The sequence below is a fragment of the Pseudopipra pipra genome, chromosome 15 (genome assembly GCF_036250125.1).
Source record: "Pseudopipra pipra isolate bDixPip1 chromosome 15, bDixPip1.hap1, whole genome shotgun sequence".
Lineage (NCBI taxonomy): Eukaryota > Metazoa > Chordata > Aves > Passeriformes > Pipridae > Pseudopipra > Pseudopipra pipra.
The window spans coordinates 2,252,675-2,268,687 of record NC_087563.1 but is presented as its reverse complement, the minus strand read 5'-3'; the positions used below and the strand labels follow the sequence as shown (position 1 = coordinate 2,268,687).

Below are 16,013 nucleotides of genomic sequence, written 5' to 3'. Positions count from 1 at the left end.
TGGAGGGTGACCTGGGAATGGGTTTTACTCATTAAGCAGTGAGGAAGAACCAGGGACATCCAGTGGGACATGATGGAGCAGTGGGACTGACCGTGCAAAACCCTTTTCCCTAACAGGCAGAGTGTGACCTTGGGGATCACAGGACTTTGCAGTCCTGCAGGGGTGGGCCCAGAAGGTGGTTACCCAAACTACCAGCACACAGATCCACTGGGGAACTGAACACAGAGAAACAGATGCAATCTCTGGCTTGGGAAGCCTTTCAACAGAAGCTTGCTGGAGGCTATAACCAGGGGAGCCCTGGGCTTGCCCCATGATAAACCCTTCCTCAGCACTTTCCAGCAGCAGCCCGTGCCCAAGCCAAGAAGCAGGATGCACCTTTAGCACAGCTATTCCCACGAGCTGAGGAGAGAGTTGAGGCTCCTGAGGAGAGATGGAGGTGCAGATAGGACAGTGCTCCAACCCTGGGGAGGGTGTGGTGTCTTAGCAGGAAACAATGGAGAAATATCTTTGATCGGCACAGCCAGAAGCTGGAATAAATCCCCAAGACTTAGAGGGAATGTAGAGCCCTCCTGGCTCTGGTCCTGTTGATGGGGAAGGCAATGACCAGCAAACCTCAGTGGTGATAAGACCCAATGATGCAAAATGAGACCAGGTTGTGGGAGCTGGTTTGTGTCTAGACTATCACCAGGTGAGTGTTTGCCTTCCCTGCTGTTAAAGGGTTTGTGCTGTAAACCTGCCTCGGACAGATTAAGCCAATCTCACATTGGTAATTGAAGAGAAAACAATCCCAACAGCACAATGGGATCCACAGTGCTCCCAACCTCACTTTGTGTGGAGATGCCACTGGCAGGTCACCCAAACTTCCTTTGCAACCCAGTGTCTAAACCCAGGCAAGGAAAGTGCGAGTTATCTCCTGACAGGCTAATTACTTCTTGTTTTCCAAGATAATACCCAGAGTGTTTGAATATGGCTATTTTCCCTGCTCCCTGCTGCAGCTGTGAAGATTGTGTTACTGTCATATGTGAGTTCTTATCGCTTATCTGTGTTCTTTTATCTTTGCCACTCATTTAAATGTGTTTAAGGTTCTGTGCAGAGTCTTGTCTCTGCTCCAGGGAACCTGGTTCCTCTGCACAACCCCCAGGAGCATTCCTGGCTCTGGGCCCGGGGCGGATCTCAGCAGCCTCTCCAAGGTGCCAGGACTCCGGCATGAACTTGGGATGTGCTCCCAGACCTTCAGCAACTTTCTTTATCCAACAGGCAATAGTCTCAGTCCTTCCCCCTGGGATTCTTCCTGAGCCATTTGCTCTCTGGGCTCTGGCAGTTCAGGTTTGCACCAAGGCAGGCACTTGGCATTCCTGGATCTGGAACGTGGTGCTGGAGCTCTGGTGGTCCTGGTAGCTGGAAAATTAGTATTTTGAGGGGGAATGGGGCTCAGCCCAAGGCGTTTGTAGGGCCGAGGTGCCAGAGCAGTGCTTGCAACAGCAGGAGAGTGAAATCCAGCTCTGCGTGGAGGCAGGTGGGGCACAGGGGGCTGGCATGGGGGGCCAAGCCCACCTGCAGCCCCTCAGACAAGCTGCAGCTCCAAAGCTGGGTCCAGCTCCACTCCCTGCCCACCCACACATCCCTCTCCCATCTCAGTTCACCTCTCTGCACATCAAAACCTCTGGTTGCAAACCACCCCTTCACTCTCTGCAGTTTGTCTGCTCCTGCTCTCTTGCCCTGAGGACTGGGGTCGGTGCTGCCCAGGGGTCCAGAGGAAGATCCAAACCAACAGTGCCATGGGGTTAAACCCCCTCCCCATCAGGAATGCAGGACCCACACACCCTGACAGGCTCTGATCCCCCCTGGGATGTGAATCCCAGGTCCCTGTGCTCTGGGAGGGCTCCCCCAGCTCCCTGTGTCAGGTCAGATCTCTCCATGGGGAGCCAGGAGGCAGCTCCTGTTGCAGGGGATCGTTACCCACACTGTAACCCTGACACACAAACCGTGGGCAGGCAGGTTTCCCAGCGCTCCCCGTGCCTGTGCTGCAGGGCTGGGGGCTACAGATCCCACAGGGAACAGATCTGAGGACGCTCTGGCTCGGAAGCAGGATGGTTTTATCCCTCCTTCAAATTAAAAAAATATCCTGTGCATCCATCTCGTCAGCCACGGGAGGCATTTTATAGCCGCCATAACAGATTTAGAGCCGGGAACCAGAAGATAAAATAATTTACTAATTGGAAGTGGCACCAAACATTTTGCCTCTTGCCCCTTCTGTGATCTCGGGGGCAAGTGCCTGGCAGCTGGCCAGGAGATGGAGCAGAGGGACGGCAGGGACCTGAGAGGTGGCGGGGCTGCGACTCCAGCAGACCCACCCTATTGTTTTCCCAGCACCCTGTCACCTCTGATTATGACCAGAGATGCCCATCAAAGGCAGAGCCGGGTGCAAGGCTGAGGAGGAGTGACAGGGCTGGTGCAGAGGAATTTCACACAACGGCCCAGGCATTTTCTAGCTCACTGACTCGTTTTCCCTGGGTTTTTTTTTCGGATGGCTCTGCACTTGGCAGCCCTCAGCAGGCTGGCACGTGGGGACAGCGCGGCCTCCTCCACTGCCAGAAGAAGCCAAAAGTCTTCATTCACTCATTTAGTCATTCACTCGCTCCACAACATACATTTATTTACCGAGGGTGCCCTGCCATGTGCTCAGCCAGGGCCAGCAGAGCAGCAGCCACCCGGCACCACCAGCTGTGGTCACAGCAGCTGGTGGCACAGCCACCCGGTCTCCTGCTCTGAGGAGGGGGCTCCAAGGCAGCCTGGCAAGTGTTGGGCACCTGGGGAGTGGGATCTTTAGCTGGCATTGCCCTTCTGCATCTGTACAACACGTGGCAGGGCAGTACAGCTGCACTGTCCCCACTGCCGTGCCCATGTATGCCCATGGAAGGGCTGCCTGGCATCTCTCACCCTCTCCTGCTGCTCAGAGATCCCTCTGATCCCAACTTTTTGGGGAAGACCTACCCAAATCTAGTAATTTTAAACATTTAACCTCGTTGCCTTGAGGCTGTTGCTCTGTAAGTCCAGGGTCTACCTGGAAAAACTGGCTGTGCCCCATTTTCAAGATATTTCAGGGTGTCTGCTCCAAAGGTGGAGCCCCACAACTCACCCACACACTCCCCTGTGGGATCCTCACCAGCTCAGGGAAGGGCAGGACAGGGATGAGCAGGAGATGAAGAAAACAGTGGGCAGAGCAAGGGGAGGCTTTGCCAGAAGAGATGCAGCCTGGTGGGACATGCCATGGGACACGGGGACATCCCAGCCCCTGGTCCCAACACTGCCATTGCCTGTGGGAGCCAAGGCTGGGCTGTGGGGGCACCTCTCAGAGATGCAGAGCAGGAGCACAGCCCAGGATCTCAGAAGCATCCAAGAAACAGGACAAGAGGAATGGGCAGGAACTGATGCCCGGGAAGTTGCAGCTGGACAGGAGGAGGAAGAACTTCTTTGCTGGGCAGTGACCCAGCCCTGAAGAGAGAGCAGAGAGGGTGTGGAGTCTCCTGACTGGAGATCTTGCAGAGCTGTGTGGACACAATCCTGTGCCATGTGCTGTGGGATGGCCCTGCTGGGCAGGGAGGTGGGACCAGATGAGCCACTGTGGGCCCTTCCAGCCTGACCCAGTCTGGGATTCTGGAATTCCATGATTTCCCGGTCCCTGTTTAGACACAACGATGAGACTGATTGGGTTGGTGGCTCTGTGACATTTCTGGTGAAGCAAAACAGGCAGAGACTCAACGTTCTGGTTTGAAGGGATGAGAATCCCTCCCAGAAGGCTCACCCACAGCGGGGCCCTACCTGGCATTTGTCTGGCTCAGGACAGCACTGTGTTAATCAAGAGTCAGTCCATCATCTGCTCTGACTCCCACGCCTCCGTGCCCAGCCAGTGCTCCCTGAGCCACGCCACTCTCATGGATAAATACTTGTCTTAAGTTGCCATCTAGGGGAGCAGAAAAAGCCAGTTGCTTTGAGGGAGGTTACGAAACCGAGCACATCAAAAGCCTCGAGGTGCTTTATGTTTAGAGAGAAACTGCTACCACATAAACAGCAACAAAGAAGGCAAATAAGAGACTTAAAATGCCCAAAATACAGCACAGCAGTGTAATTACAAACACATGCCTTTGTTTTGAAAGCCTGAGAACACAGAGGGAAGCGTGTGTTTATGAACTCTTACAGAGCTTGTGTGGTGGGGAGAGGAGGGTGTTCTGAGCAGGGATTTCCCCCAGGAGAGGACCAGATTTAGGGTCTATTACTGGAAAATACTTGGATGCTGGAGCAGAAAACGCTCTTAAGTGTCTCCCGGGATGTGCCCCTTGCCTTCCAGGCTGCCTGGTGCTGCTGCAGGGAGGCAGAGCAGCCCGGAGCAGAGGCACAGGGGGAGCTGGTGTGGAAGACGTGCTCTCATTTACTGGGGGAGCTTTCCCCAGACCGCCCCCAGCACATCCAGATCAGACAGGGTGTGTTAGCGCGGGCTTTTGTACCCAGCCGTTTTGTTTTGTTAAAAGGGGAAGATAAAGAAAGAGATTGGATCAATGCGAGCTCTCCAGCGAGGCTAAATCCAGGTTAAATCCAGGGAGGCGCAGGATGCAAACAAATTCTGTGGGTCTCGGGGAACAGAGGGAAAAAATACGAGGAAGAAGAGCGAGGACGAAGTGTGGGGGAAGGGGGGTGAGGGTGGATGGGGCACATCCCTCGTGCTGCAGCCGCCCCGGGAGCCGAGGCCCTTTTCCAGGTCTCACATTCCCGCAGCAGCCTCTGGAGCTGAGCTGCTTCACTGGAAGCGGCTCCCAGCTCCTCAGACAAAAGGTTCCCTCTATCTGCATTTATAAAGTGCTTATCACAGTGGTGTCTCGCTGCTCCCAGCCCTTTCCTAGAGAAGGGCAGAGTGTTTCTATTGTTGTTATACAAATAGCTTCCCCTGCCAGTTCCTTTCCTTCCAGGCTACTGAGTGGAGCTTGGCTCGGCTCCCTCTGGACTAATTTGATGAGAGATAATTATCTTGTTAATATCATCTTATTTTCTTAAGTCCCAGCCTCTCTTTTATTAATTCTGTCAGTCGCTGGTTGTGTTGCTCTTAGGTCCGTGTCTTTTCAAAACACTATAACAGGCACTTATGGGAGAAAGTCGAAAAAAGAACAACTTAACTTAGAGAATGTAAATATTGACATTTTTCCACAATGGAGATTTTTAATCTGTTCCTCCTCGCAGAGCTGGCCGCCGTGGGAACCACTTGGACACTGCCTGCCTCTGGGTGGGATGCAGCTGCAGTGGGAGATGCTCAGGACCTGGTACCCCCTCCTGAGGGACAGAAGAGGAGCAGGGGCAGGAATTCTGCCCACAGTGACCCGGAGGTGCCTCAGGACATGCCAAACAAGGTGCACCCTGGCACAGGTCCCTCCTGTGGCCCGTTTTAGTGCTGAATCAGCTGAATGCAGGCAGAAAACGGGAAAGGAGCATGGATGGGGTTGGTTTGCAGGGAAGGGCTCAGCTTCAGCCTTTCAAACAGCTCTCTGTGAGCAGAGGGATGGGGCTGATGTGTCTGTCTGTCCTCGTGGGAGCTGATCCCAAGTCAGGGGAAGCCCGTGCAGGGCCACAGTCCAATGCAGGACAGTCCCCCTCCCCAGGGTGCCCACAAAACCCTTCCAAGTCTTTCAGAGCTCATTATCCTTCGCAAGAACATTTATGGCTCTTCTGAACGTTAACAGTGCAATTGTATTATCTCATATAATCGGAGGACATGACTCATTATGGAGCCACAGCCTGGATCTGCAGTGGATGCCCCAGAGCACTGTCCCTCTGCCCTTGTCCTGCGCTTCCCAGCAGGGATGCCAGGGAGGATCCCACCTTCCCTGGCAACACACCCTGCTGTCATCTCCCCACATCCCTCACTCTAAAGGGAACAGCCTGTGGGGCTGCTGGTGCCCTGGGCAGGCCCCAAAAAAGACCCAAAGGGTGTCCTGCTGTCTGGATCCACTGCTCTGGGGCATTGTCAGGGATAAGAAGCTTTTGGGATTTGTGAGGGGAAGAAGAGACATTTTAGCATCAGCTAGAGGGGGTAGAGGTATTTTCCTCTTGGGGCAACATGAATAAGCATTTTAGAAAGGCTTCATTTTGGATGAGAAACTGCAATCTTCCTCCCAGCACCACTTCGGGTACGTAAAGACTATTTTTCCCCCCTTGGACCGGCGCCTCAATCCCTGTAAAACAAAGCCCTCGTGTGAGTGCTCAGCTCTAACGAGAGGTTTAAAGTTAAGTATGTTCTCAAGCGATTTTCTGAATCAGGATGGAAACTCAAACCTCTTCTCTCTGACTCTTTTTCTCCTTTTTTTTTTTTTATTTTCAATAACACAGATATCAAACTCATTCGAGAGCGAGGGAGAGAAAATGAGGGGGTCGGGCAGATTTCCTCTCTGCGAGGAACCGAATTACATTAAGCCTGCTCATGCCTTGCTGCAGGAAGGAGCTTTTTTGTTCTAGTTTGTACAAGTGCTCACACTGTGCTTGTCGCTGTAGCATCCAAGAGCTTTCCAGTGTTGCATTAAACAATGTGACTAATATCTGCAGCACGCTCATAAGCTGCGGATTTCGAGTCCAGAGCTTAGGCTCATTTATTCCAGGGACCAAACTCATTCACTGACAGGGCAGGGGAGTGTGTTTGCTGTAGTGGCAGATGTACTTACAGCATTTAATCATGCAGGCAAAGAAGGATCCCATTCTTTAGCTGGTGTGTCAGAGCCCGGGGTGGAGTGTCCTTTCACTTGGCTGTTCCACACGGTCTGAGGTCACCCCACGGGCTCTGCTGTGCAGAGGCAAAACTGATTAATAAGCCATGAGAAAGCAACTCATAAAAACCCTTCAAGTCATATCGTGAGGAGACTCGGGGGGTTGAAACATTCAGATAAACAGCCCTGAGTCAATAATTTGGTCCATCTCCATGGTGAGAGCAGGTAAAGAGGGAAAGGAAGATGAAAGGAGGTGCAGTGAGATGATGGGCAGGGCAAAACAACAGAGTGAAAAGGGTAAGAAAGAAAATAAGATCGATGGTTTCTTCTGCTCCTCTGTGGATGCAGACATGGAGGGAATGTTGGCTGCTCCTTGCTCTCCAGGCAGGTGGTGGGGCTCTGTGGGAAGGCTCTCTTTGCATGCTGACTGCTGCCCTCCTGGGATACAGGGGCTGTGGCTCAGCCCCACAGCTCCAGAGAGCCTCAAATCCAAGGGCAAACAGAGAGTGCCCTTTGCCAGTGATCAGGCCCATAAAAGACCTGGTAGAAAGGATATGTGGATATATTATTGCAGCAAAACCTGCATTTCTTGTGCACACCATTTAAAATAGTCCACGACATGTGAGAAAATGAAGGAGGGTCTGGGCTCCTGGCTGAACCCCTGTGTTTGCTGAAGCTGTGCAGAACACATGTGTTGATCCCACATCCCTGGAAACAGTGTTCAAGGTGGGCGTGGAGTCATTGCCACTTCGACAGCAGCAGAGGTGACACCACTGATCCAGCTGCTCAATCCTGGTGTCAGGAGCTTTGGCTCCTCCAGGCAGAGGATCCCTGGGAGCACCTCCTGTCTGGGAAGGGCAATCCCTGCCTGCTTTGAGGTGAACCAGGTGAGATGCTGAGGATTTGCCTGTTGACAAACTGAAATCGTCACAGCTCAAGTCTCTTTTAACCTGAAAACTTTCCCCCAGAACTGGAAAGTGGTGTTGAGATCCCACAGCCCCTCTGTGCTGTGCTCCAAACTCACCTTTCCTGCAAAGCAAAGGGCAGCCTGAGAGCTCCAAAGCAGGGGATGGGGGCTCCAGACTGGCCAAACCCCCAGCAGCTGGTGATCCCTGGTCACCCCCACATTTCCAGGCTCCACTCCCAGGGATATGAGACTTGTCCCTGCTCTGTCTGCTCCGTGGCAGGGATTGAGCATAGGATCCACTGAATAAACACCCTAAATATGGAGCAAAACCCACATGTAAAGAGCAGTGGCTGCTGCACAAGTGGTGCTTCCTGAGTGAGCACCTCTCTCCTATTTTTGTTTTCTCCTCATTTGTAGCAAACTGCCTTATTTACTGCCTGCTGTCCCAGGCCTGCAACCAGCCCAGAAATATTAATATCCTCATCTGCTCTCCTGTGAAACCCATCACTCTGGGATCCAAGAGCCTCACAGACGTTCAAGAACTCATTTGCACAAGATTCTGCATTGTGAAGGGGTTTATGAAGATTAAATAGAGTCATTAGTTTGAGATACCCAGGCTGAGACACCTGGTCCTTGTTTTGTTTTTCTTTTATGTTATTACTGAGATTTTTTGTCTTTATTTTTTTAAATTATATTTTTAATTATTTTATTTTTTAATGTATGTTTATTTTTTAATATATATTTTCTATAAAGCTATTCCAAGGAGGGCTTGTATGTTCAGAGCAAGGCTCCCACTGCCTCCAATTGTAACACAACCCCTCAGCCTTAAGCAATTCCAGCAGTGGGGTCTCAGCCAGATGCCAGGAGATGAGGAGCACATCAGAAATCACCAGTGAAATATCTGGGGCTCGGGACTTGCTGCCTATCAGATGGGAGCTCTGCAGCACAGGCAGGCATCCAGTCATTTAAATCTTTCCTTTCCCACAAGAGCTTGTTTTCTTTCCTAATATTTTCCCAGTTTTCCAACAAATGGAGGGTCCCACAGCCTGCAGGATAAGCTCTGGCTGACTCCACACCACAGGGGGTTGGATCCAGAGAAGAAAGGGAATTATGACCACACAACTTTCACAGAATCACAGAATATCCTGAGCTGGAAGGGACCCACAAGGATCATCCAGTCCAACCTCTGGCCCTGCACAGGACACCCCAGGAATCCCACCCTGGCTCTGAGAGCGTTGTCCAAACCCTCCTGGAGCTCTGGCAGGTTTCCAGTGCCCAACCACCCTCTGGGGGAAGAACCTTCTCCTGACACCCAACCTGAACCTGCCCTGACTCAGCTTCACAGCTTTATCACAGCCCTGCTCCAGAAAGCACAGACTCAAGGGGTGCTGATCACCTTCGCTGCTGAATTCAAAATAAGGCACCAGAAGCCAGTGAAGTCTTCATCTTCCCGGCTGACATTTGCTGTGGTCTTTAAAGAAGACGCCAACAAAGGATAATTCAATCATGCATCACCACATTAATCCCCCAGGCTCCTCTGGGGACTTCTCCATGTGCCACACGGTGCTGCCCCTCCTCCTTTCAGGCACCCCCTCTCCCTGGAAAGCAGATGCCCCCCAGGGCTCTGCCACATGCTTGGTCATTTCAGAGCCAGCCACTGTGGATTCCACACATTTTCCGGAGTCTGCTCCTCGAAAACAGGGGGGGCTGAATTAATTCCAGGCAATTTATCACACGGGCAGCACGGCAGGTGGCAAGTACAACAGTGGAGACCAGTGATCAAAGAGCACCCAGTGGGTCTCCACGTGCCTGTATCTGAAGAGCCCAGGCATCTCTCCTAATAACACACACTGACTGTTCCAGCTCCCTGTACAGGGCATCAATCATTTTCCTGTTGGTTATCATTTTCTATCGTGTGTCTCTTGTGCATTTTTAATTGGTTAATTACTTTATTCATACACTAAGCACACCCTCAAGCTCCAATTATTATCAGCATTAAGTGCTCGGTTCATCCTATACATCTCTTAAAAGCTGCGTTTGGCTGTTTCCTGGTCCACACTTCCTCCCTGTACAATACCATAGGGGTCCTGCAGATACCTTGGCTGCTCCTTTGACAGACTCCAGCCATCCTGCTCATTAGTCTATTATCTTGCTGCTTATCAGCCTCACTCCCAAGCTCCTCATTACCGCAGTTGCAATTACAAGAGCCAACATTCCTCCTTTCCGGCCCGAGTAGCTCCGCTCCACTTACAACAGGGCACAGTTATTCAAGTTAACAGCTCCCCACAGCACTCCTGGGTTACTTTGCTACATAAACCAACACCTCCACAGCGTTAATGAACAGCAGAGCTGTTTGTTCACACTTCACTATGGGTATTGTGTGTTATATCTTCGCTTAAAGGCTCCAGCTGGGCCCCAGGGAGGAAATCCAACTCTTCCTTCATCCTCACTGATGCTTTCTGCTCGGTTTGGAAAGGAATTGAAAGTGCTGCTTATTCCAGAGGAGCTGAGCACCTTCACCTGGAGGAAGGATGCACAGATCGGGGTGGGATGACTGGGAGCAAGGGAGAGGAACAGGGACCAAGGGCTGGTGCTGCACCTGGCTCGGGGCAACCCTGGGATCAATCCAGGCTGGAGATGAGCAGATGGAGCAGCCCTGGGAGAAGGACTTGGGGGGCTGGTGGGGGAGAGGCTGGACATGACCCAGCCCAGAGACCCCCTGTGCCCTGGGCTGATCCCCCAGCGTGGGCAGCAGGGCAGGGGGGATTCTGCCCCTCTGCCCCTCAGCTGAGACCCCCCTGCAGAGCTGCTCCAGCCCTGGGGAACAGCACAGGGAGGACATGGAGGACTCTCTCTCTGCTGGAGAGAGTCCAGAGGAGGCACCAAGATGGTCAGAGGGATGGAGCAGCTCTGCTGGGAGGAAAGGCTGGGAGAGTTGGGATTGTTCAGCCTGGAGAGGAGAAGCTTTGGGGTGACCTAATTGTGGCCTCCCAGTGCCTGAAGGAGCTACAGGAAAGATGGAGAGAGACTATTAACAAGGGCCTGGAGAGATAGGACAAGGGGGAATGGCTTCAGACTGATAGAGGGCAGGGTTAGATGCAATTTTAAGAAGAAATTCTTCCCTGGGAGGGTGGTCAGGCCCTGGCACAGGTTGCCCAGAGAAGCTGTGGCTGCCCCTGGATCCCTGGAAGTGTCCAAGGCCAGGTTGGGCAGGGTTTAGAGCAACCCTGGGCTAGTGGAAGGTGTCCCTGCCCATGGCAGGGGGTGGAATGAGATGGTCTTTGAGGTCCCTTCCAACCCAAACCATTCCATGGTTCTATGATAAAGCAAAAGGGGCAGCATAAGGGCAGACTGGGGGGCTGTGGGGGAGCAGGCACTGCTGGCACAGACACTGCAGCCCAGGGTTGGTTTAGTTTTGGCTCCTTTAACCTGTTTCCCCCAGGACTTCTCCCTGCTGGAAGAATTGCCCTATCCAGGGGAGAGTGGAGGAGTTGCACTGAACATCAGTCCCTTTGTGCAGTGCTGACATCCCGAGGGGAGCTGTGTCCCTGTGCATTTATCCCGGCCCAGCTGAGCGAGACCTGACCTTTGACTTCCCCAGCATCAGTCTCTGAGCTCTTGGCTGCACAGGTGGGGCACCCAAAGCAGGTGCCACGGCTTGAATGTACAGTCAGAGGCAGTGGAAAGGCAGAAGGAACCTTTTGGTGCAGGATCAGAAATCAGATTGCAAAATGCACTGTCTGAGCCAGGGTCCTGCTGCAGGAGCACAGGTCAGTGCTGGCTTTGGCCCAGTGCTCCCAGTGCTCCCAGTACTGGCTGAACTGCACAGGCAGCAGCACACCAAGTGTCACCCCAACACACAGAAAGCCTCCAATCCCTGTCTCCAGGGTTGCCCAGGTGAGACACAAGGGCAGCAAGGGGATTTTTACCTGCCAGAGGGGCCAGCACAGGGGTGAGGGGCAGTCTGAGAGCAAAGCAGCTCCTCACCATGAGCCTGGGGAATAAAAGGGCTGCCAGGGGTGGCTTCAGTGCCCTGGGCTCTGTCCCCCGTGCCAAGCAGGGCCATGGGCACACAGACCTGTGCCCAGCTGGCTCCTCTCCCTGTGCCCAGCCTGGGAAGAACCCAGAGCAGAAGGCAGTGGGGTGTTTGTCCCAGACGTGCCTCCCACGCCCTCCCTCCTTCCCTTCAAGGTGTTTCTCCAGTTTCCTCTGTGTCTGCAGACTCTAAAATGCTGCTGGGCAGTGCAGGAGTGGGGAACCTGCCCCTGCTCATGGATTTGGTCTCCAAGAATGGAGCAGAACTCCCACAGAGACAACTGAGGGAATGCACCAGTGTTGGAGGGGCTCTACAGCATGTTCCCAACCTGCCACCCCCCACTGCCAGAGATCTGCTGCCAGAGCAAGGCAGAAAAATGTCCTGTCAGGCTTCCATGCCCTGCATGTCCCCTCACCTGCAGGACACATCCCAGAGAGCTTTTTTGCCCTGACTTCCCACCTTTCCTGCTGCAGGTTGGAGCTCAGCACCCCCTGCCCACCTCCCTTCACAGGCTCGATGGCTTGTGCCAGAAATAGGGTCAGCTGGAGCACTGGATATAGGTGCCCTGACCTTTCCCAGGGCTCTGTGATCCTGAAATATCGCAGGCCCCACCCAGCTGGGAAAACAGGCTCAGGCAGAGGGGCATTTTATGGATTTAAAGCGCTGCCTTCTCTGCCTGTGCTATAATTCTGTGTGCAATATTAATTATCCAGCTTACACTGTTGCCATGACACTCCTTAAAGCCATCAAAGCCATCACAAGCACATCAGACCTCCACCCCACCCTTCCCATTTGCTCCTGGACTTCAGACCAAGTCCCAGTGCCAAGTGTTCCTGGCAGGGGGGCACAGGCACCGACTGTCCCAAGGGTCACCTACCCCTCTGCACAGCAAAAAGTCCAGATTTGGGCTTTTGGAAGTTGTGCCTAATTCTGAAGCTGCATTCCAAGAACCGACTGACTCCAGACATGCCCATTTTTAGGTCAAATTGCAAAATTACTTTTTCCTTAGCACAACATTGCCCTATCTTTAGAAGCTAAAAGGGATGTTTAGAGTTATAAGGAGAAAGGAAGAAAGAAGTGAAGGGGGGTGGGGTGCATAAACAGATCCAGAGCCCTGGAAAAGACACAAATATGAGATCAAAAGAGAATGAGCCAAATTCTGAGTAACCTGATGTCTGCAGCATTTACATCCCTGAGTGGCTGACACTTAAGAAACCCCCCAGGCAGTGACAGAACAGAGCTGGGTGCTTCCCCCTCCTACCCAGAGCACAGCTCAAATGCTGAAGGAAAACCTTTCATACCTCCAAAAACTGGAAGGAGGTCAATAGTATTTAACCTGATACGAGGGTCAGCGCAGGAGAAATCCTGGTGAAGGGTTTGTGCCAGGGAAAGCTTTTTCCAGCATTCCAGAATGGTTTTCCCTCGATGTGACAGCACTGTTGAGTCCCTGCAGGGTGTGGAATCTCCTCTGTGGGGTCTGTGATCAGCACAGGATCCCCCCTGGCTTGTCCAGGGGCACAGGACTGGTTTGGGCCCAGGATGATTCCAGGGTTCAGTCCCACATATGATGAGAGGGATGGAGCACCTTTCCTGGGAGGAAAGGCTGGGAGAGTTGGGATTGTTCAGCCTGGAGAAGGGAAGCTTTGGAGTGACCTTATTGTGGCCTTCCAGTGCCTGAAGGAGCTACAAGAAAGATGGAGAGAGACTATTGACAAGAGCCTGGAGTGCCAGGACAAGGGGGAATGGCTTCCCACTGCCAGAGAGCAGGGTTAGGTGGATATTGGGATATTGGGAAGAAATTCTTGGCTGTGAGGGTGGTGAGGCCCTGGCACAGGTTGCCCAGAGAAGCTGTGGCTGCCCCTGGATCCCTGGAAGTGTCCAAGGCCAGGTTGGACAGAGCTTGGAGCAACCTGGGCTAGTGGAAGGTGTGGTTAAAGAACTTCTTCCCAAAGCACCTCATCTAAATCTCTCCCTTTTTTAGTTTAAAACTGTTCCCCCTTGTTCTCTCACAGTCTGCCACATAAAAAGAGGAGATGTCACCCCCTGAGGGCCGAGCCTTTCCTTTGCTGCCCTGCAGGTCTGCCTTTCCTCCTCTGCCTGCATCCAGGCACACGCTCCCAGACGGGAAAGGGGAACAGGAGCCGTAAACCAGGAGCTGCTTCCTCTGCCGGAGAAGGAGACACGAGCGGATCTGTTACTTCTGCTTCTGAAATCCCATTTATGACAATATTCACACCTACGAGCAGCTGGCACCCTTCTCGTCTGCCAGAGGCTCTGCTGGTGATGAGTTTCTGGCTGGGAGCAGCACCACTCACAACTGATATGTTAATGCAATTAGAGACAGTGCCAAGTGCAAAGCAGTATTTGTCCTGATATTATTGGTGATAAAGGAGCCTCCTGTGTGAGGAGCAAGTCCATTTCCAATCCATCTGTATCTATATCTAAAAAAGCTTTCCTCTGCCCGAGTGCTGCCGCAGATCCCCGTGATAAATGGCTGCCACAGCTTAGCTCCCAACTCCATTACATCCCATTCAAATCCCCTTCATTATAACAAGCAGCAATATGACACCAAAAGCTCGTCTCAGGAATTTATGACCCAGTGGAGACTCTTAGATCCACTCCACCCCATTAAAACCGTCTCCCTTATAAAACATGCACCTTATTAGGCACCTCAGCAGCAGGTTGGCTCCTGCCAGGGCTCTGATTCCCCGGGCAAGGGAGGTGTGAGGAGCACGTGCCAAGGGTTGAGTCTCCACCAAAACTGTGGCATCTGTGTCTCCTGCCTGGCACACGTCGAGATCTTGGGTTGTGGGGAGGGCTTTGTGCAGTTATCTTTTATTTCCAGTTTGCTTGCTAAGCCAAAACAAAAGAAAATGCACCCAGGTTTTTTTTGGTTTTTTTTCTTTTCAGGGTTTCTTTTCTGACACAAAGGGCTTGAAAAACGGATTTGGGGAGGAATGAATTTGTTAAATTAAATCTGAAATGAAACAGCGTGTTTTGTTTTGTTTAAAACCATTTGATTAAAGCAAATTTACTCTCAAAAATATCTTTAAAAAGAATGTAACCTGGGATTTCAGCAATGGAGTAGCACCACTTGCTGTGTTCCTGACCCCTTCTCTCAGACATGCTCCCTTGCCTGCAGACATGTGTTGTTTCAGTCCTCATTTCACAGAGTGATTTCTGTGCTGTTCGCTGTTCCCTGGACGTGTTTGTAGCACCTTCTCGAGCTGGGGAAGCAGGAGAAGAGGGGAGAGATGTGGTGAAGTACCCAGCCAGGCTGCTGTGCAGGTTCCTGCCTCGCTGTCCACCTCCATCCCCTCTCCACACCCTCCCTGCAGCTCCCACCAGCTGGCTCAGCTCTGCTGGACAAGCAGACGCCAGCAGGCAGTGACACAGAGCCCTGGAGCAGCTCCTGCCCTGCACAGCACTCGGACAATCCTCCTCCCACAGCCCTGAGCAGCCCAGCAGACATTCCTAGGACGGCTAACCCCTTTCCAGCCTGCAAGAGATGTCATCTCTCACCCCTGAGAAAGTGGTTCTGCTTTTCTCCCACACCACATGGACTCTCTTTCCCCCTTTTCACCTCCCAGCTCTCCCAGCCCGTGCCAGGCTGTGCCCTTCAGGAGTCCAGGTGGCAGCTCGGAGTGCTGCTCATTAATTTAGGTAAATATGTTTGTGTTTTCCTCTTTTTGCCCTGTTTAGTCTCATCTGACTGTGTTGTTTGCTGTACTGGATTATGCAAATGGGAATATAACCAGCATTGGAGGCAGAAGGTAAGCAGAGCTTGCACCCACAGCTCTGGACCGTGCCAAGGACGGGGCTGCAGGTTCCTGCTGTGTCACTGAGTGACCTCTGTGCCACTGCTGAGCCTGAGGCAGGGGTGGCTTTGTCCCTCTGCTGCCCTGGGAGTGATCCAGCACTGACCCTGCCCCCTAAATCAGCCAAAGCAGGCAGCACAGTCCCCGTCACACACAGGCTGTTGTGGGGCCAGCACGCTCAGCCCTGTCCTGCTGCTGCTTCCCAGAGATCTGACATCCCTCAGTGGTGCTTCTGGGAGCGTGCAAGGAACACAGCAGTGCTCAGTGCATGAGGACTGGGATAAATCTCCTTGAAGAAGGGGAATTTGCCTGAGGAACTGGGTTAACTCTGCTTTGAGGTGGGTGGGTTTGTGCCAGCGGTGCCAGGAGGAAGGTGAAATCCCGGAGGAAAGAGGAACAGACATGCATGGAACTGAAGAACTTGGTGCAGAGCTGTTCCATGCAGTGGAGTCACCTGTAAACACCTCAGGGTAACTCAGCCAGACACGGTCATGTGGCTCTTCAAG

At 52.6% G+C, this 16,013-nt stretch overlaps 1 protein-coding gene across 1 annotated transcript in view; it reads left to right on the top strand.

Moving 5' to 3' along the window:
• The window catches only part of PCDH1 (protocadherin 1), a 151,329-nt gene extending 137,174 nt beyond the window's left edge, over positions 1 to 14,155 (top strand). Inside the window, exon 6 of the mRNA XM_064671445.1 lies at positions 14,140 to 14,155. The gene's annotated coding sequence lies outside the window, so the exon portion shown is untranslated. The remainder of the gene's footprint in view (positions 1 to 14,139) is intronic.
• The last annotated feature ends 1,858 nt before the right edge of the window (positions 14,156 to 16,013 follow it).